This window comes from Manis javanica, chromosome 12 (assembly GCF_040802235.1).
Source record: "Manis javanica isolate MJ-LG chromosome 12, MJ_LKY, whole genome shotgun sequence".
NCBI classification, from domain to species: Eukaryota; Metazoa; Chordata; class Mammalia; order Pholidota; family Manidae; genus Manis; species Manis javanica.
Genome location: NC_133167.1, coordinates 81,405,503 through 81,430,131, shown reverse-complemented (window position 1 = coordinate 81,430,131; position 24,629 = coordinate 81,405,503).

Here is a 24,629-nt window from a genome sequence, read left to right as displayed (position 1 = left end):
AGCAATTATTTAAGGGTTGATGATAATTTTAATAATTATCATTGTTACAGTTATAAATGTTAACACTGTTATTGTTATAATCAGTATCATTAAAATATCAGTTGCCCATTTTGTTCTAGGGACTATCTTAAGTGTTTTTCTCACATTTTGTCTTTAGACCTTAAAAATTTATGACAGACACATTGCTATTTGATGCTAATTTTACATATGAAGAAATTAAAGTTTGTCAGATCTGTTGGACAAATCTGGTTACATGTCTGTCTTTTCCCACAGATCTTCTCTCTTATCTGTGACCTGCAATTCCCTAAAGAATAGCATCTCCTCCTTAGCGCCAACCATACAAAGATAAGGCATATGTATGCATGATAATTCCATGTAGCCAGACTTCACAGAGAAAACACTAAACTCCAATTTGTAATGATTCTGAGGCTAAATTCATTTGCCCACAATGTGCCCTCACGTCCTTGCCTGAACAACTGAATGCTGAATTTAATGAGATAGCACCAAATTTTAAAATAATACTATATATTTTAAGCTCTCTGGGACATAAAGAGACAGTTTACACTTAAAATAACTGCAAACTCCGTGGAAGATACAGCCAATTTTCATGATAAAGTTAAACATTAAAGTTGTCCTCCTGAGTTTCAATCTTGGGCAAGGTGAGGGCAGATCAGAACCAAAAAGAATCCACTGTCCTAAAGAGAATATCCTGAGCGATTTGAGAATTTCTCCTGCGTCAATAACCGCAGTACACTGAGCATCCCCAGATTCACTCAGCTATGGTGGTTTTCTAGGGCTCAATTCATTTCTTATTCCAAAGCAAACTCTCAGAGGTTGTAATAAGCGTACTAAATCCTCCTGCCTATTTGGTGCTGGGTTCTGGGCTACTTCACTCAGCCCTCTCTGCCTACCTTAATAGGCAGCAATGATCTTCTATTCCAGTGCTTCTGTTTCTGTTTGCACAAAATATTCTACAACCTTTAACTCAAAAGTCATTTGCATAGAGAAAGAGTCCCATCACTGGGGGTAAATGGAGATTAAGGGACCCCATTCCACGGTACTCTGTCCAGATTCCCAGATTGCATTGTTTCCTTACGATCTGCCATAGGGAATGGCAGCCTTTTTTCCAACAAGAGAAAAATACCTTGACTTAGGGAATTAGGAACTTTAAATTTTTAAAGATTTTCAGTTGATATGTATGAATGCAACCAAACAGATGCCCATGGCTCAGGCTGGTCTTCTGTTTTGGGCTTTGCGGCACGTCTACAAGGCTGTCCACAAAAGCTGTGGGGAGCCTGGCTGGGGTTTCATGTGCTGAGGTGTTACAATGAGCTACTAAAGACTGATTTCCCTTTCTTCTGAAATCCCACTAGAGTTCACTCACATTTAAAAATTCTCATCTCTTGTGCGTATAATTTATGGGGTTTGAAGCAATAGTCACTAGAACTCAATGTAGTAATCAGTCTTTCTAAAGTGGGCTTTGTAAATTTTATACTTTTTATGATCTGACTGCTTTTGAATATATATCTTTTTGATCATGACACAACTGTCAAATATTTGGAGCTAATGTTAGTTGTATGTATTTGAACGTTTTTTTTTTGAGTTTTGATGACCACAGATACTGAGAGTAAAGCAGTGCAAAGGCACAGAAATCCTGGGCCTCGGTTTGCTACGTGTCCCTGGTTGGCCAAGTGCCGCTGAGAGCCAGTGCTTCTCTAATAAAGAGCCCAGTTCACTTCCCCACCTCCCTGAGGTGCCCAGGCAGGGCTCAGCCAGAGCCGCCCCTCCGACAATACGATCCACATGTGGATGGAGGGCGGCCCACCCAAGATGTGCCTGGAACGGGACTGTGGATGCCGGGTGGAGAAGAGAAACATACTCAGCCTAGCCGAGTGGCCCAGAACAGTAAGACCATCCCAATACTGAGAAATACGGAAGAGGACGCACCCAGGTAAGGAAACTGGATTATCAGGTCCAGGGAAGACTTTGCAGGGGCGATAAACCCTGAACAAAAGTCGTGAAGAACACAAAATTAGCCACATGGACAAGAGGAAGAAGAGGTTTTATTAGAGGAGATGGTGTGTCAGAGGCAGGGAGGCTTTGCCAAAGAGGATGGAGTCCGTGTCTGTGGTTGGGTGGAAGGTACTAGGTGCCTGGAAAATAAACAGAGGGCAATATTTCATACAAGTGTGGGTAAGGGAACCAAAGCATGTGCCCTAAGGATGCCGCTCCCTGTGAGACCATGATTTTCCTTTCATTGTTTTTCCTAAATGCTATTTACAAAGATAATTTCAAGAGTCCTGCTCGGATTACAGCTCTGACACCTTTTCTCATGGTGTCATTCTACGCACAGGGGCAGGTGCTTAGATCCACAGCACACAGGACTCGGCGGCTGCTTTTGTCTCTTCTCTGTCCATCTCTGATCCACAGATGAGATCATGCAGGTGGTTAGACCCACATCCGCATATGAGGCACTGAGCCACCCCACGTTTAACAACCCCATCTGTAAGTTTTCAGCATCTACTGCTGTGTGCGCCACCTAACAGAAGAGGTGAAGACAGAGATTTAAAAAAAATATATCTGTTGAGCATAGGGTGACGATCTTTTAAAAAGCTGAAAGATGTGAAAGGCAAGCATGGCCAGAACGGTCCCCACAAGCCTGGGCCTTTGTGTTTCCCTAAAGTCGCCCCCTGCAGCCTGCCAAGTACTGGGATTACAGAGTAGTTAGTGCCGGCTTCAGGCACCGGCACAAATGAAAATATAAATGATGGTCAATTAGAGATGATTTCCTGAACCGTTTCTAAAATCATTAACAAGTAGTGTGACTAGCTCAAGAACAAGTTCAGGCACTGTTCACAATGCGAAGTCATCAAGCCACGGCCACGGGACCCCGTTTAATGGCACACAGCTCATCAGAAAGAGGTCTGCCCTGAGGGGTGGGGCTCCTCCATGGCCTGCTGGCAGAGTCCCACCTGTCCAGGATGCAGTCCCTTCTGGATCCCGTACTCTTTGTTACACCAGAGTGGGTCTTGGAAATGGAGATGGTTTGCATCTGAAAGATGCACCCGGAGGACAGGATGGGAGAGAGGTTTACTGGCCGCCTAGTTTGACCAACCCAGTGGAAGTTCCTTTGTATTTATGGATGACATTCCCCTGATGATGGAGTAAGGTGGCACTGGCAGTGGCCTAGGTGGGCCCCAAGACGCTAAGATTCTTTCCCCCACCCCTCAGAGGAACCAGACACTTCCCTGGGCCAGAGGCTGTGACATGACAACAATGTGGAGTAATTATTATTTCCTATAATAAATGAGAAAAAAATGAAGCTCAGGGAACCCAAAAATCTGCCTAAAGTCTCAGTCATAACAAGAGGTTTGAACCCAATGCCTATGCTACACTCGCACACCACGACAGACGTCAGGTAGATAAGAACCTGGGGGTCTACCTGCTGATCAGAGACGGACAGAGAGGAGACAAAGCAGCGCAGCGCACTGCCTCCCATCCTCCTCAGTCCTTATCACAGGGCACAGCACACTGGGAATGACAAAAAAGAGCACCTCCCCCGGCAACACACTGACACACCACGCTCCCCACTTGCACACCTGTGCACTCCCATCCACAGGGGGCCTGGCCTCACCACTCTGCGTAACTGCTCAGAGAAGATGGAGGCCTTACATATGCATGGAAGAGAAATGGCAGGAGACCTTGCTCTCTGCTGAGATGGGAAAAACGGAGCAAACGTTAGTAACAGTCCTTAGAGAAAAAGCGGGAGAGTTCCCCTTCTTCTACAGATGAGAGAGGCTGGATTCGAAGCCAGCAGTGCGGCGCGCAGTGGTGTGAGGGGCGCCCTCCGGCAGCGAGCGCTTACCCAGCACCTACCAGCCCCTTCTGTCCCCAGCGAGGCGGCTGCTCTCCCGGGCGCCTCCCCGTGAGGGTGGAGTGAACCATCAACAACCGGAGCAAACATCTTGACTCAGAGGACACGTCCCAGGCTCCAGGGGGCAGGTGATGGTGGAAAGGGGCCACCTGATTCAAGGAGAGCCCCCCAAATTCTCCAGGCCTGACCGTCCTTTCCACTAACACGGTCCCCTCATCCCACGTCATCAGTGCAGCCGCCTCCCCTCACCAAGCCCAACAGTGTCACCTCTCTGTGAAGGTCCCCCTTCCTGTCCACACAATGAGTCCAACCACTAGCCTACCTTCTCTCATCCCTCTCAACCTGTCAGCTCCCACATCCCCACAGGCCACCCCCAGCGCCCCAGACTCGAGCCAGAACAGGTTGGTGTCCTTGCAGTTCTCCCCTGCGTGTTCTACGTACAGCCTACTGACCTGCCAAATGGAAGAATAATGGGCTTCAGAAAACCTGTGCAGAGCAAGAAAACTAATGTTCCTTGTTCACTATGTCAAATATATTTGTTCAACTACAGAAAAGTTGAAAAAGAGACAATGGTGCTTTTCTTGAAAGAAAAATAGAAGGTAATTGCATTTGTGTTTTCCCAACATTTACCAAGGACCTTCAGAACTCCGCACACAGCCTGTCATAGCTGACAATACCTGCTAGTTCAGACAAAAGAGGTTAAGTGGAAACCTCGCTGACAGGAAGCTCAGGTCCCCATGTATAACAAAGGCATCTGGCATGTGGTAGTTAATAAATATCATCTAATGGATAAAGGAAGGAATTAATTAATTAGTCAATAGCTTTTAAAAAGGCAGGCAACATAGAAAGATAAAAGAAATTTTAGAATGCAGGAAAAAAGGTTTTAACTATGAAAATTGATGTGGGATGCCAGTTCAAGATAGTAAACAAACAGCAAGATATGTGGGGGTTGGAATTTCGGAGGGAAGTGGAGGCTGGAAAAGGAGAACTAAGCCTTGGGCAGGAGGTGGTGGGGACTACGAGGCCTGTCGGTGGGCAGCCACGTGCAGACATAGCAATATATTAAGTTAGAGATGTTACTTTCCAGTTAGTTCTTCTCAGCTTCCAGCTCCAAGACCAGGTGTGATGGATGGGAACAGAACCCACGTTCTTTCCTGAGATGTGCTTCACCCCTTTTATACAGAAGTGGTGCAGAGTCTATGACATGTGGCCCAGTTCAAACCCTGAGCCTGTGGGCTTCCAACATATGCCTTTAGTGGCAGGTCAGAGCAGGCCTTGATTCTGCAGTCTGCCTGAGTCAGACCCCAAGGCCTCTCTACTTGTCACCAGGGTGGGCCTGGGGAGGGTGAGTGGCTGCAGGCAGGAGTGCAGCCCAGGCTGCCTCCCTTCCCATCCTCCTTTATCCCTGAGTCTCTGGGCAAGGCACATACTGGGTCTTTGGTGAACATCTGTTAAGCAAACACTCACACAGTACAGAGAAGCCCCTTCTCAGCCCCAGCTACAGAAACACGGCTAAGAAGAGCCCAACAGGGGCCTGTATCTGTGCCACCTGCGCTGTGGCAGGCACGGTTTTAGGTGCCCTGTGTGTTCCTCCTTTCTCATCACAGTATTTCTTTAAATGAGATGAGGAGAGCATCATCAGACATAAGGGGAGGAAACTATTTTGCTCTACTTCACATCCGTTCCCAACACACAGGGCATGGCTCACCCAGAGCAGCGCAGTTAGAGGCAGCGAGAGGCCACCTGCGCAGGGAGACCCTTCACCTGGGACGGGCGACGACAGGGAAGGCAGGAGACGGGCCACACCATTTGGCCGCCTGCAGGATGCTGGGTGACGGTGTACAAGGCACATCAGTGTTCACCATCCCGACCACTTGCAAAGGGGTGCATTACACGCAGGGGATAATCGCAATAAAGAACCAAAGTGTATTAAACAAAGCAGATACTGAAATAGTGGCGGTTTTATTTGCAAATCAAATCTGGATGTAAGTGGGCTTCCTCCCTTTGTCTTCAGATACCGCTCCGTCTGCGGGAGACCCAGGACTGAGGCGCTGCCATCCAGGGGCTCCAGCCTATCCCAGAAGCATGAGGGGCAGCCTGGTCACTGTGGGTGACTTGTCCCGGGCTGACGGGCCAGGTCTGGGAGAGATGCTGAGGTGCCCCATGGGCCTGCTCTGAGATGACTGGACCAGGGACGTCAGCCGCCCCGGACCTGCCCGGACTCAGAGCTGTGGACATGCAGGGAACCGTGTCTGATGGTGTCACAGCTTCCTGATGATAAAAAAAAAAAAACCCTTAGATTCTCATTAACAGGAATATTTCCAGAGCTTCATTCCAGATCCACTTAATCCAAGTCTTCAGGAAGAGACCTGGGAAGGTATGCATTTAACCACCTGCCCAGGTGAATCCTATCACAAGGGGCTGTTAAACATTTTCCAGTTAAGGTAGGGTGTACAAACTGGAGCCCATATCGAAATCACCAGGAGGCTTGTTAAAGGGGATTACTAGGCGGGACGCCACCCCAAAGTCTCCAGTATGCCCCGGGGGCATCCGAATTTGAATTTCTAGCAAATTCCCAAGTGATGCTGACCTGGGCTGGTGCAGAGCACACACTTTGAGAACCTATGGGGTTAATTTAACCCTGGAGCAAAACAGGGGAGGAGAGAATCAGGAGAGCTGGCTGCATTCATGAAGGAAGGGCCAGGGTCTGGGGAGAGGCTGGGGTTCAGACCTGGAGCTCTGCTCACCAGCTAATCCCCCCAACTTCTCTTGTCACCTCCCACCACACACATTTCTTGGTTTCCTCAGCCTCCCCAGCTCCCAAGTCTAAGCCTCCTCCATCAAGAAATCTGAACACCTAACGGGCCCGAAATGACCCTGAGAAATAGCCAGCCAACTAACACAAGATATTTAGCTTGACTATTAACTCAGGAGATGAGATAAAACACTATCAAATACTTTGGAAATGTTCTGAACAGGGTAGGAAAATGGTCATCAAGTTTTCTGAATGAAGGTACCTCTTTCAGTTAATATTTAATACAGTCATAACCTCTGGGTAAAGTGTCCCAAAACCCAAATGATTCAGATTTTTTAAAATATCATTTGCAAATAACATGTTGGCTAAATTAACATAATTATGCAAGTATTTTGGTTATGTAAAAATAGCAAAGTATACTAAAAGACAAGTACACCCAAAATAGAGATTTAAATCCCTTAATTCACTGTCTTTTATTAAATAAGCCTATGTGATTTGGAAAGATTCATGAGCCTTCTTACGTTTCTACATTTAAAGATACTTTAGAGGTTCTAATGAAAGCTAGGCATCCTGTCCACCGAGAAATCTCCCACACATCGCTCATGGATCGCCATCCGGGCCCCACTCCAGAAACACCCAGCACAGGTAGCACAGCAGGTCCTCTGCAGAAAACACAGCTCCTCTCCTCCTCCGCCCCAGGTTCCAGAACAACAGGAGACCTCTGCCCAGCAGCCACTCTGGAACCTAACTCCGCCAAGCGTTTCCATCTCTCAGGCTGTCCTGTTTGGAAGAGGCTGGCATTAGAGCAAGGAAGAGCCTTTATGACAGATTTGCTTCACCCCGGAACCCTCCGCCTCTGGTCCTCTGATGTCCTTACTCTGTCTGCTCTACCACAGGGCAAGCGGCTCTTCTAGTGTCTGCATCAAACAGCTGTGGCGGCTTCTCACAGGTTCGCCTTCTTACCTCTGGGGCCCTTCCTGAGAAGAGTTGGCTTAAATGGATTTCACATCAACAATGACATGGAAGCATGTGCAATGCGGACAAAGGCAAGTATTTGGTGGAGGCTAGAAAAATATAGGAAGTAACTCCTATTGGAGGCAAATAAATTACTGTTTTCCAATGATTTTAAGAGTATACATTTACTACCCTAACTCTGGTTAAGAAGAGAAACATATCCTATGCTCTGTGTGAAAGTGAGTACTAGTTAGATCTTATTAGCAGAACATGGCATTTTTATGAAGAGCTCTAAATATCAGTGGTTTAAATAATTAATATCTTCATTTATCTTCTTTGCTGGCCCCTCTCCGGTTTGTACAATGGTTAAGAATATATGAGTGACTATAATGTCTGCATGAGTAGAAGCCTATTATTTCTAAGAAGAAAAGGGGTGGGTGCTAAGGAGCATTACACCATGAATTGAAGTTAACCTTTGTTTCATCTCTGAGATCTTGTAAAAGTGTGTGAAGTCCAGGAATACAAGAACTCCCGGAAAGCGGAGACATTAATAAGGAAGCACCAGCTATGCTGCCTGCATGACAGCCTGCAGGTGGGCGGTTCCTTTGTGGATGAGGTCTGGCTTGCCCGTAGGCACGGCTGTGCCCTCCGCACTCCATCCCAGGCAGGCACCACTCATCACTTCCTCTCTCAAGCAAGGGCCAAGCATCTCCCAGCTGTTCCCAGGACAGCCACTAATTGATGGGGCTGCCAGGAGAGTCGCCATGCCTGGACTCTGTTTCAAGTCACGGACACGCACCCATCCTCTCAGGCCCCAGTACTCCCAAGTGCCCTGCGTCGGGCACCCTGCTGCATACGCTGGTGATGCATGAGGCACGATGGACGAAACGGCCTGGCAGACTTGCCATCACAGCCTTGTGCTTTTCCTTTCAGTCCAGCAAGCAGGCCACCTGCCATTTGGGAACACAGCAGGGATAAGCAGAAGACTGTTTCTGGCATTTTAGCAAGAAAACTGAAAGTGACACACAAAGATGGAGGAAAAGGAATGACCACCCCCAGATAGTCTGAAAAGGGCACCACCATCGCCTGTGTGCAGGCACACTGGCCCTGTGGCCCATTGCCAGCCCGGCACAGTCAGCAGCCTCGGTGGTAACGAGGGCAGCTGGTCACCTGTCACTGGGCCCTCCCCGTGCGGGAGCCACTGTGCTGGGCGTGAGGCAGGCTGCACTCATCACTGCTGTCTCCACAAGCGTCCTCTTCGGCTCTGCTGGACAATGGGGGTCCGGCTTCAGATGTGTCCAGGGATTTACCCAAGGTCACCCAGTAAGTGGCAGAGCTGGGATTCGTCCCTAAGCCCCCATTTCTATCCACTTGCTTCTCTTCTCTGATGGGGGCAGCAAAGAGCAATGCGAGCGAGGACGCTTGTGGACATGGGGAGGTTCACTGACTTGCAAAAAGCAGGACTAGTTTGCAGTGAAGTCAGAGTTACAGCCCAGACCCTTGTGACTCTTATTTGGCAATTCCTGCATTTCATCAACAGGACATGTTAGCGTGGTGAAGGCCTTTGTCAAGGTGGAGTGGGTGCAGTGGTGACGGGAGCTGCAGGGGCTTCTGGTGGGTCTGGGACACTGAGGATCTGATAATGGATCTGCTTTAGAAAGGGGTGCCCACACCCAGCACAGCAGCTCCTAAGCAGGCAGCCAGAGGCCTCCAGAGACCCGTGTGGCCCTGATGAGAGCTGGCTCCTTTAGTGCCTCATCTGCTGTCTCAGGCCCTGGGCCCCCAATCATCCTCCAAGAATGGGTGTTTCCAAGCTTACCCCACAGAGCCTGCCCATTGTGTCTAGGTGGCCATGTGACTGGCATGCCAGGACAGCCCTGAATGACACAGTTACAGTGGTGAGGTTATAATTAACACCCCTTCCTACTGTCAGAAGTTTCCCTGTACTGGTGATAAAGTATTGATTGCACTAATTAGGGCAGTAACTATAATAAATGATTGCATTTTCTTTCTCTGAGTTATTTTCATTCTGCAAGACCATGGGCTCCTCAAGGACAGAAAGAGTGCTCCATGCCCACCCGCCCTGTACCCACACATTTCAGCACCGTGTTGGGCACACAGGTACAGTTTGGGCTCAGTGAATTTCAACCTATTACTCAAGATTACCTCAAGTTCTCACCTAAGATACACCTAGCTCAATTTCTGCCAGAGATCTAGTTTTAATTTAAAATTTCTCAGCAGGGTAAACAAGCACAATCTAATAGAATATCCCACAAGTTGCCCATACAAGCTAATACTTTTAGCAAATCTCTAGAAGTGAGTAAACACATTTACATTGGCTTTATAAATATCACATATATGGAGTGAAATGACTCTGTTAGCCTAGAAATCGTTCGAGTTGTTGATCTGTGTTGTTCCTGTGATTTCATTGTCTGCAGCCTTGTCTAAAGCAAAAACTAAATAACTTCTGGAAACACAAATACATATGTTTCAAAATGGCAATAATGCATCTAGCTGGAAAGGGGCTGCAAATCACATAATGTTACATGAACATTCATGAACAATTCATGCAAAGTCAGTCATGTTCCTTGTTGAGATTATTTGTGTCTAAATACACAATAACATAATTGCTTGCTTAATAGATCAGTTGAATTGCTCATAACGCTGCTCTCAAAGGATGAGGAGAAGAGTTAAGTAGGACAAGGCAAAAACGAAAGGCGAAGGACTTCACTAGAAAAATACAAATCAGGAGTCTCAGAGGCTCTCATGGCAAGATCCCCTCTCCCAGCCCCACAGCACCCTAAGCAGGGACAGGCCTGGAAGCTGTACTTAGGCTAAGGTTCTGAGAACCAGATCAGCCAGGGAGATGAGTCAGGGCTCACCCTGAGGCTACAGAGCGTAGAACCAATGATCATGAGGGTAAAGGCATAACTGAAAGTCAGGTGGACAGTCACCTGTCACAGACTGGATGACTGGGTGATAAGACAGAAGCCAGGTCTTCCCCAAGAAGAAGAAAACCCAGAACGTCAGAAGGAATCAGTAGGTCTGGAGGGGGCCTGCGAGCCCTCGTCTCTCACAAGGCCCCTGCATAGACACCGCTTGTCTGCGGACGACACATGGAGGAGCAGGAGCCGGGCGAATGAGCCCTGGACCCCTTCTGCGTGGCCACAGGGTCCTGGAGCCCCAAACCTTGAGTACTCAAAGTTCAGCACATTCCACCATCCCCTGGGTCACAGGTTAGAATGCAGGACCTGCAGCCCTGTCCCCAGAAGTCAGGAGGCAGTGGGTCTGAGGTAGAGCCAGGCATGTGCACCCCTCGTTCCCAGGGTCAGGGGAGGACTCTCAAGAGAAGGCGGCATCTGCATGCGGCCTCAGTGAACAGCCACTTGGCATCCGGTGAGAGAGGGCTGCAGGCTGAGCGAAGGTTAACGTGAAGCCTGAGGCTTCAGCCTATGGGCACCCTCCAGGGACCCTGAAGAGCAGGTGGGCAGGCCTGGGAGACAAGGTGAGGGATCAAGGATGGAACCGGGGCCAGAGGGTGAATGGCCTGCAGCCTCCAGGGAGGAGCCTGGGTCCCTTCGGCGTGACCAGAGAACCACAGCTCTGCTGAGCGGGCCCAGCCTCCCGGTGTGGGGGAGGCCTCTTTGGGCACAGTGTGGAGGACGGGCTGCCGCAGGGAAGAGCCAGGAGGAAGGACAGTAAGGTGGCCACGGTGGCTGAGCAGACGGGAGGTGTGGAGAGCATGGATGAGCCAGGAGTGGTGCAAGTGGTCAGCAGTGTTTGACTCCGAATCTCTTCTGCAGCCACAGATAGGGAATTATGAGAGAATGGTCAAAGTGAAAATGCACTACATAAGTTCACATTAATTTAATTTACGCATCTTGGGGAGCCAGGCACCTAACACCTCAGAGGTCATGGCTGGTCAGTGGGGTTTGGAGGAGGAAGCCCAGGGACAAATGGGGATGCCACACAGTGAGCGTCCTGCCCTGTTTGAAAATCCAGCCCCGCCTTTGCAAAGGGGCTTTGGAGTAGATCAGTTCTGACTGGGTGCATAGCATCTGCTCTCAGCTGTTTGGCCCCAGTTTTCATCACAGAGAGTCATGCCTCAGCTATTCCTGCAGCACAGCACTTAGCGTTGATTCCTGGCAGTAGCCCACCCAGCTGGGGGTGGGGAGGGGTGGTCCCTGGAGGTGAGAGTCATGTGGGATCAGTGGCATCCCCTGGCATGGCAGGGGCAGGGTGCCAGTGCAAACAGATGGGTTTCCACGCAGCTGCATTATTCTTTTAAGTTCCCTACAAGGCACCCCTGTTATGCCTGTCCCCACAAGAGGGACCTCCCGTGGTCCATGCCCCACCCTCGCCATGCTCCCTACACCCACTATAGCTAACTATGCCAGCTCTGAAGAAAGTGCCCAATCGAAGGGCCACAGGTATTTCCTGAGCTAAAAGAGAGAGACTTTAAGGAAACACAAAATCGTTGGGATTAGTTTTCGTTCTAAGGCCAATACTTTGTAAGTGGAAGTATGTGTACACTGAATGGTGTTTTCCTGCAGTAAAAGAACCGTATTTGAGACAATAGGAATTCTGTGCACTTCACAATCATCCAGTGAGTTTATAGCCCCTCAATCTTTCATACAACTGTAACTACACTACTCAGAAGGCCTTAAAAATCATCAAGGCCAACCTCACAGTCAGGATCAGAAAACTGAGGCCCACAGACATTAAGTGAGTAGACCAAGGTCACCAAGGACTTCTGTTTGGTTCTGTTTTAGCTTGTTTTGAAGTATAACATATAACTGTGCTGTGTGTAGACACTTAGCCGCGTTTCATACGGCATCATGCTCCACACATCTTCACAAATGGAATATACCTAGCTCAGGAGATGGTATTTCAGGGGCTCCCTCACATCTCTGTAATGTCACTCCCCTATATCTAGTGACCCCCTATTTATGGTAATCACTGTTATGATTTCTAATAGCATTGCTCCATTTTGCATGTTTTTGAAATTTATAAAAATTGAAATTATGGAGAATATACTTTCTATGTCTGGTCTCAAGTTTGTGGGATGTTTCCCTTTGTTTTATGTGTATGTGAACCACTTGTTCTTGTGCACTGAGTGGATGTGTACGAGGGCCAAGTTTCTCATGACCGAGAACCACCAGAAATGCAGCAGGAGCCTCTAGGCTGGGCTTCACGTTCATGCCCTGTATACACAGCCCCCATCCTGGAGGGCAGGGGCACCTGCGACTCATTTCTAACAAACAGAACGTGGTGAAGGTGATGGGCTGGCACTCCTGTAACTGCAGGTCCAGATTGATCCAGCAGATACCTGTGGGTGCTCTCCTGCTCGTCTGAAGGAGTAAGCTGTGCGGCCTGTGGAGGGTCCCATGTGGCCAGGAAGGATGGGCCGCTGTCAGGGGCTGACAGCAGTACTTGGTGGACTGCCAGCAAGAACCCAGACCTCAGTTCTAAAACCAGGAGGCACTAAGTTCAGCCACCAAGCCGAGGCAGCTCAGAAGCTGATCCTTCCCCAGTGAGGCCCTGAGAAGACCACTGCCCTCTGGACACCTTGAGCAGAAGGTGTAGACGCTGAGCGAGTGCTTGGACTCCTGGACCCCGGAAACCGTGTGGTGAGAGCGTGCGCTCCTTCAGCCCACGGAGTCGGTGGGAAGGAGTCCCTCGGCAGAGGGCCGCCAGGGCAGGGACCAGTTCTCTGGCTTCCCAGGAACAGGGATTTGTGTTCCTCATTTTGCTGAAGGCTGAATAAACTCCCTGCACACTCCCCATCCCACTGCCTCCGTGATCCATTTTCAGCAACAACCACTTTGGCAAACGGAGATGATGAAGTTTGTTAGGCAAGTTTTAATCATTTTAAATGCATAAACCTTTAAAAAGTCATCGGTTGACTGGGGAACAAGGGGGAGAAGCTGAGGTTGGACATTTCAGGACAGTTTCCTGGGAAGAACCATCTTAGGGGAGAAAAGGAAAAAAAGAAAACAGGGGTTGTATACCTTCACGATGCCATTTGTGTCATGTGTTTCCCATGGACACACCTTGGAGCTTGGAGTCAGTGCCATCCCCGTGCAGCCACCTCCCAGGCAGACACAGCTGTGGCCACCCGCCCACTGGCACTGGGAGGAAGCTTGCTCCCTCGGGGAGGTGAGTTCCCGAGAGCCCATTTCTATTCCTTTTCACTCTGTCCTTGATTTATTGCCTTTGTCCAGCGTCAGCATGACAGAGGCTTTAGCTTTGAGCACAAAATGGTATTCCAGATGCCCTTGACAAGGGCAGCCAAGAAAATTAAACTGCTGGCACGAAGACCGGCTGTTATTTAGAGCTGCAGAGAGATTATGGGGGATTAGTACTTTATCAAAAAATATTTCCACTATGAAACTAGTGCATTTTTCTTCAGTACCTTTGGCAGGGTGCTAATTTATCTCCCACCTTGCATGGATTTTGGCCCTTCATTGCCAATTTATCGAACAGCTTGACGAACGTCGGGGCCTATGGTACAGGTCGCCCAGGCTTACTCAGCGATTGCTACAGGGAGCTGGAGGGCGGGACCTTGCCTGGGGATTTGCATGCGCTGTCTCTTGATTCCCATTGCTGGGCTTTCATCTGAACCACCAGGGACTCATCTTTACTCTCATTTGTCTTTTTAGAGGCCCCGCCTCAGGATAGCAATGCAAACAGCTGACACCCAGCAGGTTTCCTTTATGGAGCTGATGACTTGGTAACATTTTTTTCCCTCAGTTTTTTAAATGCAGTGATTTATCAGTTTCAGATTGCCTCTCTTTGAAGATATTTTTCGTCAGACTCTAAAAAAAATTTGAGAGGGAAAAATGCCTATCAACATTAGAGATAAGAGGATAAGAGCAATCCATTTTTATTATATGCTACTTCTTAAAGTTTCTCGTTAGCTTCCATGCTGTTGTTATCCACTTAAATTTCTTCTCCCTGATTCTCAGCTGTGCCTTAGTGCAACACAAAGATATGACAGTGAACTAACTCTTTTAAGGATGAACCACTAGAATATGCTTCTAAAAACGTTCTTTTGCTTAAAAAAACAAGTGTCCTGTTGCTGTTAAAAGCTTCTAAGCAATTTCACTAGAAAATGTTGTCTATAATGGTGGAGTATTTATCATGCGTAGACACTGGGCCCCCAGATGGCGCTAGACCAGTGCTGAGTCTCCAAATCAGCGTCACAGCGCCCACCAGGCCGGCACAGACTGGGACCACTTCTGCATAGGCTGCCGCAGGCACCCACTGGGAGGGGAAGAAGTGATGGTAGGAAGGGAAGAATGTTTCAAGCCAGGGTAACAAAACGCACAGAGCGCCAGGAAGAATGTTTCAAGCCAGGGTAACAAAACGCACAGAGCGCCAGAGATGAGTGACGTGTTCAACAGTCTGAACATGATGAGGGACAGTGGGTGTGTGAATAAGCACTGAAGCTTCACAGGGAAGCAAGCAACCAGGATTGAAGAGAATTTGGAAATTAGCCCAAGAGCCATGGGAGCTATTGGAAAATTCAAATACAGGAATGTATTAAAGAATGTATTTGAATGCATTTGAATTCTATAAAGATGGCCCTGGTCAGAAGGGAGAATGAGTTAAAGGGCACAGGCCAGGAGGTCAGGAGAATATTGGGCGCCATTGAACTAATCTTCTGAGAGTCAGATGTCCAGGACAAAGAACTGCCCTGAGCACATAAACATTTGGACAGAGCAGAGATGGAGGGAGAGGATGCAATGCAGGGGAAGGAGGCCTGATGAAATCAGGGGACAGATGGACCCTGGAAGGTCAGGGAGATGCACTGACACATGCTTCTGATGTGGGAATCTGGGTGGGCACAGAGTCCTGCACTGGGTGAGGAGGACCCAAGCAAGGGAGGATCTGGCTCTGAGTGTGCGTGTGTGTGTGAGTGTGTATGTATGTGTGAGTGTGAGTGTATATGTGTGAGAGTGTGTATGTGTGTGTGAATGTGTGTGAGACAGTGTGTGTCAGTGTGTATGTGTGGGTGACTGTGAGTGTGTATGCGTGTGTGTTTGTGTGAGTGAGTGTGTGAGAGCGTGTATGTGTGTGACTGTGTGTGTGTGACTTCTGTGTATGTGTGTGTATGTGTGTGTGACTGTGAGAGTGTGTGTGAGCATGGTGTATGTGTGTGACTGTGTGTGTGATTTGTGTGTATGTGTGTGAGAGCATGTGTGTGAGTGTGTGTGTGTGTGTGTGTGTGTGTGTGTATGAAGCTTGAGGCCAGTCTGAGATGTGGGGTGAAGTGAAGCTGTCCCCTCACATAGGACACGTTCCTTAAGGCAGCACAGGTCTACCTAGTCACCAAGTGCAGTCATGGGAATGGGTGATGCACCTTAGGGCGGGTGTATCTTTCCCCCGGAAGAACCAGAAGTGCCCTGAGAAAGCCAGCAGGCTGAGGATGCAGTGCCCGATGGAGGGCTGAGTGGCAGCAGCCAGCAGTGTGACAGGCCATAGGGCCCAGGCTGGGCAGACCTGCCAGCGGCGCCGTGTCCTGGCGGACTCCACACGGACTGTTTGAATTAAGTGCGCCAAAGTGCTGAGGAAGTAGAATATCTATTTGTTATATTGAATATTCCCAACTAAACTGTTTCATCCACTCATTTCTCCATTCATTCATGGAGGGACTCAATACACTGCCCAAGGACATGGACACTGGGGAGGTGTGTGACTTGGCACGATCCCCTAATGTGCTTCGGTGAACATCCTTCATCTGCTTATGTGAGCTCACTGGTGGGGGAGGAGTGAGTTTTCTAACAGAATCATACATTTTCTACTGTGTATTCAAACAGTGGACTTATTTCATGTGCTTAATTATTTTTTTAAAAAATACATTTTGAAAGTCAAATACTATAGAAAAACTTAACAGAAGAAAGCAACTCCCCCCCACTGGGAGCCTCCCCGCCCCAGGACCCTCCTCCTCACGTGCATTACATCTAGCGAGTCCTTTTAGTCTTTCTGTCATTTCCCTTCAGCTTTATTAAATATGTTGCTGTTTCCTAATTTATCAAGTGTAGGTATTCTGCTTTGCCTCCCCACAGTGAAAGGTGAAGGATTACCTTCCTGGGACCTCATCACACACGGCCACCCGCCCTGTGCCTCTGACATGAGTGCAGGGCAGTCCTGGTGAGGATGGTTTCCCAAGACTATATTGCCGTGTCCCTTGTAAACACCCCCCTTTTCAGGCATCTACCCCTTGTCAGTGTGCTGCCTCCTAAGACAGATCTTCTCAACCTCAACCCTACTGACATTCTGGGCCAGATTATTCTGTGTGTCTGTGTGTGGGCAGGGGGAGCGGCCCGGGGTCCCTGGGATGTTTAGCAGCATCCCTAGCTTCTATCCACTACTTAAAAGTAGCACTTTTTATCTTGATAACAAAAAATGTCTCCAGAGGTTGCCAACTGTCCCCTGCGGTAGGGTGGGGGACCATGCTGCCAGCTGAGGGCCACCGGCCTAGACTGGCTGCTCCTGGGGACTTCTGCATTGCCGTTATCCTGCGGTTATGTGACCTGATCTGCAGTGGGAAACAGTGTCCTGGATACTCTGTCTTTCCTTTTTATACATGTCTTTGGGTGATGCACACTGTGGCAGTGTCGCGTGCCCTGTCCTCGCCGGCAAGAACAGCATGCAACAACAGCAGGATTCTTCTGCAGAAAGCTTTATTCTTCAGCTCTTTGTGAAACAAATGAGTTGGGCAGGACCCAGAGGGGAAGGAGAGGCTTGCTTATATAGTTCTCATGCTCTGACCTGGTTGGTGCGGCTCCATATGCCTTATTAGCATAACCATTTGGTGGGTCTCATTGGTCCTTATGCCAAGGCGCAATTAGCATGTAGTTTAGTGGTGTGGGATGATTTGTCATTAGGAAGTTCGGGGCCTTCCGGCTGCCCTGCATTGGGCGCTATTTTCTGAGCGCGGCTGCCAACATCTCCCCCTTTTTTGTCTAACAGAAGCTCAAGGCGGAACTTGCCAGCAGAGGCGGAGACAGAGGCCTGACCTCCATCATACTTCCTGATGCCCCCTTTTTGGAGAGGGGTTCTGGGCATCTACCCCTATGCAGTCAGGCATGCCTCTCAGAGGGGTCCAAGACCTCTTGCAGTGCTTTGCCTCGCATCCTCTGGCTGGTGTTGGGACCGCTTGGTACAAAGGGTTTGGACCCTTTTTCTCAACCCTCTTGCACCATGAGCTTCTTAAAGAAAGCTGTGATTAAGCATTGAGGTACTCGGGCCTGGTGCAGAGCCACATGGGCTCAGGGTGCAAGAGCTACCTCAAGCTAAAGCCGAGCTTCCTTCTTAAGCATGTTGAGCCACACTTGGGGAGAGGCGCCAATGTCTATTGCCATTAGGGCTTGAGCAAGGATCACCTTGTCCTGCTTATGTTGGTTGCGGAGTCTGCATAACAACCAGAGTAAGAGCATGAGACCTCCAAGCAGGAACACGCCCATCCCAGCCATGCCCGCCCACTCCTTGACATGGGAGAGAGCTCTGAGGAACCAGGAAGAGAGTCCTTCCGCTACGGAGATATCTAGACGGGTGGAGTTGATGTGGATAATTTCTCGCCGCAGCTCTTCTAGTGTCCCATCGAAGTCTTGGGACCAGTTTCCTGAAAGATACTGGGACAGGTCTTGTGACAGATTAGCTGCCCGTGTAAAATTTTTATATTGAATGCTAGTGATGCAGAGGGCACGATATTTCCGCTCACATCCCAATTGGGCCATTTGCCAGAGCACCTCTATTTGTTCCTCCACGAGATCTATGCGTTGATTGAGGATCATTATTCCTCCTTTCAGTTTGCCATCAAGTGTGGACTGTTGGTCCAAGGCAGAAGCTACTGAGGCTGCAAGGTTATTGAGCTCTGTAGCCGATTTGATGGAGGTGTCTAAAGCTATACCAGCGGCGGTGGCTGCGACCGCGGTCGCGGAGATCAGGAGCACTATGGCGGCTGTAACACCGAAATCGCGCCTTTCTCGAAACAGAGTCATGGTGTTAGGGGCGTCTACGGGAACAGGGACCCAACGGGGGATGCGGACTACCAAAGCATTGGTAAAGTTACGCGCATCCCAACACTGAGACAGAAAGCAGGTTTCATTGGAGCAGGAGTCAAAGCTACTATTGGATAAGATAAACAGAAATGGGGGGTATACGCATACTGGAGAAGGTGGAAAAAGGGAATTAGGTGACTCTGGACCTGATTTTGCTGAACACGTGTAGTTCTCGTTGTTATGGGTCATGATCATGTTCCAGTGTGCGCGCATGTGGTTATTCTCGCACCAAAAGGTGATATTTTTTACACCGATTCCCCCACCCTGGAGGGCGGAAAAGGGGGAGAGGTCGGTACACGAGCCATTGACTCCACACAGCATCCATTTATGGAAGGGGTTCATGCTCAGCTGCTGACGAAACTCGCCTTCGAGCACCTTTACTGGCCACCAAGCCTCATTGGCTGGCCGTCCCTCCATATCTGGGGAGATGGTAAACTCCTGCCTCTCAGTTGCCCACGTTACTACAGTTGACTGACAGTCAGTCCAGGGCCACAGCTCTCCTTCATAGTCGCCCACACAATGGGAGGCATATTTGGGTTGACGAGGCCTGTCGGTGGAATTGTTCCTGGGAGAGTGTACAAATGTGCCATTGATCCAGAGAACCATCTGGTGGATAGTCATGTTCTTATAGGGCGGGCTCCCTTCCTTATTAGGCCCTTCAAATTTAGCTGACATAACGGGGAGGCTACTGGCCTCTAGAATTATGTCACTGAACCATCCGTATTTCCTCCGTTTCAGGGAGATACAGCCAGCTAGATTCTGAGTGGTGAAGCATAATGACCCATTAGTTACGAAGGATCGGTTTTCTCCCAGGGGAGCTACTAGGGTGTCTTTAACTAAGTAGGGCAAGTTCATACTAGCATTGGTAGTGAAAAAGCGCGGAAAAACGGCTGCATTGAAACGGACAGGCATAGGCTTAGGAAAGGCAGACAGGATTCCCCATCTCAATACTCCCTGAGTCGGGGTCTCCAGTGTCAGGAGCAGGGTCAGGAGGTATAGCGAAGTCATCTCCTTTGTTTAGGACTTTCCTCATTAGGCGCTCCGGGATCCAGAAGGGATTTTCTTCACCCTGGGGGAAAACACACACAGCTCCCCTGGATCTGATTATGATTGGATCCGGGCCCTTCCATTGGTTAGATAACACGTCCTTCCATTTTACTAGTTCTTGTGGGTCTTTTGGCCACTGATTATGGCGATCCACTGCTGTATGGCCTTGAGCATCCAGATTCAAAAAATTTATAGTGAAAAGTGCTAGGGCTATGGCAGTTTTTGGTTTGGGGGGTATATCTTCAATTCCCCCTTTTTGTTTAAGTAAATAGGATTTGAGCGTGCGGTTCGCGCGTTCCACAATCCCTTGACCCTGTGGGTTGTAGGGAAGGCCAGTAATATGTTTTATCCCCATGTGATGACAAAATTGAGCAAATTTTGTAGAGGTATAGGCTGGGCCATTGTCTGTTTTCAGAATCTGTGGTAACCCCCATGCGCTCCAAGCCTCAAGGCAGTGCTGGATGACATGGGAAGCTTTCTCTCCTGACAATGGGGAGGCAAAGATGACTCCTGAACAAGTATCCACGGATACATGTACATATTTCAGTTTCCCAAAAGACGAAATATGCGTCACATCCATTTGCCAAACTTGTAAAGGCCTAATACTTCTGGGGTTGATCCCAACATGAGGTGTGGGAAGGAAGCTGCAGCAATGTTGGCAGCTAAGGACAATGTTTCTAGCTTCGGCCCTGGTTATGCTAAACCGCTTGCGCAGTGTTTCGGCAGTGACATGAAATTGTGTATGGAATTTTGAAGCTGTGGTGATAGGGTCTAGCAGGGGAAAAGCTATATTTCTGGTTGCGAGGTCTGCCAGGTGGTTGCCTTGGGTCATAGGCCCGGGAAGGCCTGAATGTGCTCTGATATGAGTTATATACAAAGGAGATTGCCTATGAAGTAGTGCTGATTGTATCTGTTTGAACAAAGTGGCTACTGGGCTGGACGCTTTGATTAGCCCGGCCACTTCTAGAGATTTGACTGCATTAACTACATAACAGGAGTCAGACACAATATTTAAAGGTTCAGGAAAGATTTGTAGGACCTCTAAGACTATGCGACATTCCACTATTTGTGGAGTGTCAGGCGTGTAGCCTTTTGTCACAACTTTGCCATCATGGACATAGGCACCTGTGCCTGTCTTAGACCCGTCCGTGTAAACTGTTTTTCCATGAGGCAGCGGGGTTAGGCTAGTGACCCGAGGAAATACTAGGAGATGATTTTTGGCGAAGTTGATGAGGGGATGTTTAGGGAAATGATTATCAAAGGTTCCTGAGAAACTGTAAGCAAGTATGGCCCAATCATCGTTCATAGCACATAATACTTGTATCTGTTCTATGCTGTAAGGGGTTATAATTTTAGCTGGAGCCTCTCCGAAATGTGTCATGGAGGTTTTTACTCCTCTCAAAGCAAGTTTGGCCACGGCTGCCGGATAGTACTCTATTGTCCTAGCCTGAGAGGCTTGGGGATGGATCCAGATCAGTGGACCGTGCTGCCATAAAACTGCTGTTGGCAGCTCCGGGGTGGGAAGCACACACAACTCAAAGGGTTCATTCGATTGCACTCTATTTAATTGTGCTGTCATCAAAGCCTGTTCTACTTTGCGAATGGCTTGTAATGCCTCAGGTGTGAGGGAGCGCGGTGACGTTAGTTGTGGGTCTCCTTCTAGGGTTTTAAATAGTGGAGTCAATTCAGTGGTGGGTATCTTTAAGTATGGGCGCAACCAATTAATATCCCCTAGGAGTTTTTGGAAGTCATTCAAATTTCGCAATTGATTATGTCTTATCTCAAGCTTTTGGGGGCAAATTACATCTGTGTAAATGGTTGCTCCTAGGAATTTGCTAACACTAGATTTTTGGACCTTCTCGCTTGCTATATTCAGTCTCCAATTTTCTAGGGATCTAGTGAGATCTATATATGCTTCTTCTATTTCTGCTGGTTGTGGGGAGCAAAGAAGGATGTCATCCATGTAATGGATGATCTTTAGCGTGGGATAGGTCTTACGAATTGGGTCTAGCGCTCGCTGAACGTACAGTTGACATATGGTGGGGCTATTTGCCATTCCTTGAGGGAGGACCTTCCACTGAAATCTGGCATCGGGTTGTTCATGGTTAATAGCTGGCAAAGTAAAAGCAAATCTTTCCCTGTCCTTGGAGCTTAGAGGTATAGAAAAGAAACAATCTTTAATATCTATTATGAGCACTTTCCATTCTTTGGGTAAGGCAGAGAGGAGTGGCAGTCCCCGTTGTACGGGTCCAAGCATTCTCATTTGAGCATTTACTGCTCTCAGATCATGAAGCAACCTCCATGATCCTGACTTTTTCCTGATTACAAATATGGGTGTGTTCCATGGGGACACAGAGGGTTCTAGGTGTCCCACTTGGAGCTGCTCTTGCACTAAGCAATGAGCTGCTTCTAATTTTTCAGAGGATAGGGGCCACTGAGGAACCCATACGGCCTCCTCTGTGAGCCAAGGTATGGGCATGGCATCTTCAATGGCCCCTATGAAAAACCCAGGCCATGACGGTCATTCTTTACTTTGGGCAGGATGGGCTCTATGTGTCCCTGTTGGTGTTTCCCCAGCCCCTTGCCAGGGATGTATCCCATGTCCATCATCATGCCTTGGGCGGGGGTGGAGTATTCATTAATGAGTTTGAGGCCTAAGTCTCTCATGACATCCCTCCCCCATAAATTGACCGGTAGAGGGAGTACATAAGGGGTGACTGTACCCTCTTGTCCTTCAGGGGCTCGCCATTTCAATGGTTTGGCACTAATTGAAGGGCTTGACTCATATCCTAAACCTTGTAATGAATGTGAGGATTGGGTCACAGGCCACTTGGAGGGCCACCAGGTTGCAGAGATAATACTTTTATCTGCTCCAGTGTCTAGGATTCCCTCAAAGCTCTTTCCCTCTATTTGAAGAGTTAATTTTGGTCTGTCTGCTAAATCTAATACTATGAAGGCTGAATCCCAGTCAGAGGAGCCGAAGCCCCTTTCTCCCCTCTCCGTGTTGGTAGCAGGATAATTGGCGTGGAGACTAGGTAAAACTAAGAGCTGGGCTATGCGGTCTCCTGGGGATATAGGATAGATTCCTCTGGGAGCCGAACACATGATTTTTACCTGTCCTTCATAATCTTGATCTATAACTCCGGGATGAACTACCAGGCCTTTCAATGCAGCAGAAGAGCGCCCTAGGAGTAACCCAATGGTATTTGGTGGTAGGGGGCCTTTAAAGTCTGAAGGGATAGGCTGAACTCCCATCTGTGGAGTCAACACTATTCTGGTGGTGGCACGGATGTCCAATCCCGCGGAACTTGAAGTGGCTCTCCTTGGGGGGCCTGGTTGTTCCCGAATGACACTTGCGTGCTGGTTGCCCCATATATTTGCGGGCCCTGGTGACGGGGGCCCCTCTGGGCGTTTTTTGGCAGTTCTAAGGGTTTCCCTTCTATATCTTTAATAGACCGGCACTCATTGGCCCAATGCCTGCCTTTCTTACACTTAGGGCACAACCCAGGGGTCTTTTGGGTTGTTTGTTCTGAAGCTGGGCTCCTACACTCTCTCTTTATATGTCCTAATTTCCCGCATTGAAAGCATTTGATACTTCTGTTAGTGATCCTGGCTTGTTTGTGGCTCTGTAATATGGCCGTGGCTAGGCCTGCATTGGTGAGTGGCCCTCCTATTTCTCTACAGGCTTTCAACCAGGCATGTATCCCTTTTTGTTTCCAGGGTGTTATCGCCTGTCTGCATTCCTTGGTACATTGTTCAAATACTAATTGCTCCACTAGGGGCATTGCTTGTTCCTGATCTCCAAATATTCTGCCTGCGGCCTCCATCATACGAGCGACAAAGTCAGAAAATGGCTCGCTCAGCCCCTGAATAATTTTTGTCAAATTGCCTGATACTTCTCCTTTGTTGGTGAGGGCTTTCCATGCCTTGGCGGCGCACGTGTTTATTTGTGCGTATACCTGTAAGGGGAAGGCGGTCTGGTTGGCTACCCACTGTCCTTGGCCCGTCAGCATATCATATGACCACGCAGGCTGTCCTTCGGCCGCGTTTGCGCGTGCCTGGGTCATACTGATATCATGCCACAATGCCTTCCATTCTATGTATTGCCCCATACTAGAAAGGCATGCCTTAGTTACATATTGCCAGTCTGCGGGTGTCATGGCTGTCTCTGTTAATCTCTCAACTTGTGCTATGGTATAGTTGGCACTGACCCCATACGCTCGAACGGATTCCGCTAAGTCTTTAACTTGTTTATGACTCAGGGGTTGGTGAGAGCGTACACCGTTATCCTCAAATACAGGAAACATTTGTCTAATTGCCTGAAGATTATCTGGGTGGCAAAAGGAGAGTGCGCCACTCACGTAAGGTGGCGGGGCAACAGGCGTCGGGGGACACCCTGCTTTCATTTTTTCCTTGGTCCGCTTTTCAACTTTGCTGGTTCCCTTACTTCTGCACTCTGCGGTTTTATTCTCTTCCCCTTCCTCTGTGGACGTTAATTCCTCCTCAGATTCCCTATTGGAGAGTTGGAGGTCCCTCAACTCTTTCCAGGGGTATTTACTATTTTCTCCGAGGCGATCGTCACTCGCTTCTCGGGGCTCTTTCGCTTTTGCCCTAGGCGGGCTTTCTCCCTCACTCTGAGGTTTCTTTACCTTCGTTTTTGTGGCCTTTTTTCGGCCGCGCGCGCTCTCTGTTTCCCGTTCCGTTTCTGACATGCTCTCTTGGATATCTGTCAATGCTCTCTGACCTTCTTTTATTACCTTTTCACATCTCTCATCTTGCAGACAAGCTCTAATCAGTTTCCAGAGGGGCCTGGTGCCTCCCCTCAGGCTACCCTCCTCCTCCTCTCTATCAAGATCTTTCCCCAGTTTGTCCCAGCTCGGGATTGAGAGGGACCCTGAACAAATGAACCAGGGGGCCACACGGTCTATCT